We start from the raw sequence: 4,436 nt of genomic DNA, 5'->3' as shown, positions 1-4,436 counted from the left end.
AAAGGGCCAAGGTCCACCAGTGAGGCGGAGCGTCCTGGTGGGCACGGTTCTCAGCTCAAGCTCTCCTGCAACACGCACTCAGCTGCCGTTCCAACTCTCCTTCCAGAGTCATTCACACACTGGACTCGCCCTTGTGGACTCAGGGGCTGAGGGGAACTTCCTTGATGCTGCCTCTGCTCAACGTTGGAAGATCCCGCTTGTTCCTTTGGTTAGCCCCGTTTCAGCATGGTCATTAGCTGGCCGTCCCCTTACCACCATCACCCACGTCACTCCCAAGATAGACCTCCATATTGCTGGCAGTCATCATGAGCGGATTGAACTGTTTATTATTGATTCCCCTAAGGCTCCTTTAGTTCTGGGACACCCATGGTTGCACAAGCACAATCCCCACATTGATTGGGTCAATAGTTCTGTTTTAGCCTGGAGTCAGTCTTGTCACGTGTCATGTTTGGGTGCTGCTTTTTGTCCTGTCTCTGTGTCTTGTGTTCCTCAGGAGGATCCCTCTGACCTGACTGGTGTTCCGGCGGAGTACCATGATCTTCGGGCGGTCTTCAGTAAGGCCCGGGCCACCTCGCTACCTCCGCATCGCCCTTACGACTGTGCCATTGATCTCCTCCCGGGCTCTTCTCCGCCTAAGGGTCGTTTATATTCCCTTTCAGGTCCTGAGAGAGAGGCCATGGACAAGTACATACGTGAGTCACTTCAGGCTGGGCTCATTGGCCATTCCTCCTCTCCCGCTGGTGCAGGGTTTTTCTTTGTTCAGAAGAAGGACGGCTCCCTGTGTCCGGCGGGCAGGTTGCCGGTTCCGGCTGCGCTGCACTGCGCTCTGAGGTCCTTGAGTGGGGTCACTCATCCAGTTAGTCTGCCATCCAGGTATTCGGAGAACGTTGTCTGCCATCCGACAGCGTTTTTGGTGGCCTACTATGGCCACAGATGTTAGACAGTTTGTATTGGCCTGCCCCACATGTGCCCAAAGTAAGCCTGTCAATCGCCCTCCTGATGGTCTACTGCATCCTCTCCCTATCCCTTCCCGTCCTTGGTCACACATTGCCCTTGATTTCGTCTCTGGGCTTCCTCCGTCGAAGGGAAACACTGTAGTTCTCACGGTGGTGGATCGCTTTTCCAAAGCGGTTCATTTTATTCCCCTGCCCAAGCTACCCTCCGCCCGGGAGACCGCCCAACTGGTGGTGGATCACGTCTTCCGTCTCCACGGGTTACCGGTGGATGTGGTTTCAGATAGGGGTCCCCAGTTCGTCTCCCGGTTCTGGAGGGAATTTTGTAGACAGATTGGGGCCTCTGCTAGTCTGTCATCTGGTTTTCATCCTCAGACCAATGGGCAGTGTGAGCGGGCCAACCAGGATCTAGGAAGAATGCTCCGCTGTCTAGCATCCAACAATCCGAGTTCCTGGTGTCAGCAGCTCTCCTGGGCAGAATACGCCCATAACATACTTCCTGCGGCCGCGTCAGGTATGTCCCCTTTTGAGTGTGCTGTTGGTTATAATCCACCTCTGTTCCCATCACAGGAACCCGACGCAGCGGTTCCATCCGCCCTGGCTTTCGTCCAGCGCTGCCGTCGCACCTGGGAGAGAGTCAGGAGGATTTTGGTCCAAGCCTATGACAGAACCAAGGCTGCAGCTGATCGTCGCCGGTCCTCTCCTCCTACCTATGTGTGTGGTCAACGGGTTTGGCTCTCTACCAAGGATCTGCCTCTCCGGGCGCCTTCTCGTAAGCTGGCACCCAGATTCATTGGGCCTTTCCGCATCACCAAGGTGGTTAGTCCGGTGGCGATCAGGCTCAAGCTCCCTCCTACTCTTGGTCGGGTTCACCCGGTGTTTCATGTTTCCAGGGTCAAGCCTGTGTTCTCTTCCCCCCTTAATCCTGCTTGCAGTCGCCCCACCCCCCCCACCCCCTCGTCTTGTGGATGGATCTCCTACCTATACGGTTAAGAGATTACTCGATGAGCGGCGCCACGGCAGGGGGTTTCAGTATCTTGTGGACTGGGAGGGGTATGGTCCAGAGGAGAGGTGTTGGGTGCCGTCCCGGGACATTCTGGACCACTCGTTGATTGAGGACTTCCGGCGGCATCGATGTAGGCCCCTTCCTAGAGCGCCAGGTGACGCTCCGGGGAGGGGGGGTACTGTCGGGTCTCGGGGCTAATCACCTGTCTTTTTGGTGTGGGTGTGTGTGTGTTGGGATGGTTTGACAGCTCACCGCGTCTGCCTGTTTGTGTTTTCCCCGCCTCCCTTGTTCCCCGTTGTTAACCGTAATTGCTCGCCACCTGTTCTCTATGTCCTCCTAATTTTTTCCCCTTTATTATTCCCTGTGTTTCTCTGTCTATTGTCAGACTGTTGTTATTCGTTCCAATAGCTCCGATCATCTAGCAGCTCTTTGTACTCACCCTGTCGTGTCTTGTCCTCAGGCTCCAGTGTGTTTAGCTGATTTCTCTGCCCTAGTTCTTACAAGCCCAGAGCTCCTAGTAGCATCTGCTGTTCATCCCGTCACTGCGAGTGAAACCTGTGAAACGTGACTCATCTGGTGTTCATCCTGTCACTGCGAGTGAAACCTGTGAAACGTGACTCATCTGCTGTTCATCCTGTCACTGCGAGTGAAACCTGTGAAACGTGACTCATCTTCTCTGTCTCCGCTTTGTGAATAAAGCCTTGAGTTTACCCGCATCTGAATCCAGCCTGCTTTCTCCTGACAGCTTCAGCGTCGACCACCCGCTTCCCACAACTTTTTTCAAACTTAATTTTAACATTTTCAGTGAAAAGGATTTACTCTGTACATGAATTTTTATCCACGCTAAATGAACCTTTTCATATAAACTGGAATAAATACAAAATCAGAGCCAAAGTAAAACTCAAATGAGACTTAAATAATAAATAGAATAGTGAACAAATGAAATAGCTAATCATTACTAAAAGACATATGAAAGCACACATTTCTGTACATTTCGAAATAAGGTGCATTATAAGACAATAAATCATTGATTAATATGAATATTTTAATAAAAAACGATTCAATAAAATTCGAATGCATTTCATCTATTAAATAACAGCAGAGTGAGCGAGTTTTTGGATATGGTAAGATTTAACTTATTTTAGTGAATGAAGTACCACATTTGAGCTTTGTTAGGGTGGGTACACACAATATTATTTTATCCTTTCTTCTAGGAAATCCTCATATGCTTTCTAACAGCTTCATGTAGCAGTAAACATTTTTATTTAACGTGGCTTTAAGCACTATGCATCGATAAAGTTTCACTTTCACCGTCACTAAGCCGGAAAATGTGGTGTTTACATGGAATAATTGTAATATGAGTCTCCACATCAGTAGGAAAGCGATAAAATGAAGTAGTGCTACATTTTGGGGCATAACAAAAAAAAAAAAACTCATTGTCGACCAACAATATAAAATGCGGGAAACTATTAATTGGTTATTCTACAATTAAATGTCTTAAAAATTATACTATGACTGGAAAATACTGTAAATTGATAAATAGTTCGGTGTGATGATGTTTAATGATGTCAGAGCCTGTGGTCCCATTTAGCAACTTGTTAGCAACCTTCTTTTTTAAGAAACGGATCGGTTTAAAAAAATCACGACTGGTGTGTTTTATGTCGTAGAATAAAATGTGAAAGTATCTTGAGCCTGTGTGAACCACGGACCTTAATTTAGGGTTTAACCAAAATCCCATTCAAAAAACCCATTGACTCTGGGATGATGGAACCGGAAATGCTAACTCACTTCCGGGTTTTTGCCTACAAAGTGACATCATAGTTTCACCACTTTATTGTAAGTCACTTTGGATAAAAGTAAATATTCATGAAGATTAGTATATAGAAATGGTGAAAGCTGTCCTTTTATTGATGCATTATGTTTTTCTCCAGTATTCTATGCACTGCAGTATTATCAGAATCAGAGCCAGTAAAAAAAAAGGACTACGCTCAGTATTTTTTACTCTGTACAGCAGGGCAGCCAGAGCTCACATGGCTCATAGTAATCAGGAAGTACCTCCGTAAACACACACACACCATGCCACGTTTCTCTACTTACAAAAAAGCATGTTTTTTGTTTAAATTGTAGGTATTTAGAGTTTGAAATACTCATTGCAATCGCAACCACACACGATGAGAAAAAGAAGAATGTTGTTTTGAGAACTAAAAAGTTTTCTTCTTCTTGATAATCCAAACTACTAGCTGAATTTAAGAGTGTCGATGATCATCCTGGCCGAGAAATTTGACATTTTTTAAATGTTTAGTTCTTACTTGATGTTCTTTGTGGACGTTATTTGTTCTGTCCTGTCCAATCCATTTTTTCTTTGAGAATTAAATTATAAAACACCACTGTGACTCTGATGATGATTTGAAATGCAAACATGATGTACGATAGTGTTGTTATATAGCCGGACTCATGAAATGAATGAAACATCTCAA

Source organism: Carassius carassius, chromosome 13 (assembly GCF_963082965.1).
Source record: "Carassius carassius chromosome 13, fCarCar2.1, whole genome shotgun sequence".
NCBI classification, from domain to species: Eukaryota; Metazoa; Chordata; class Actinopteri; order Cypriniformes; family Cyprinidae; genus Carassius; species Carassius carassius.
The sequence above is the reverse complement of the archived record's forward strand: the minus strand, read 5'-3'. Positions refer to the sequence as shown.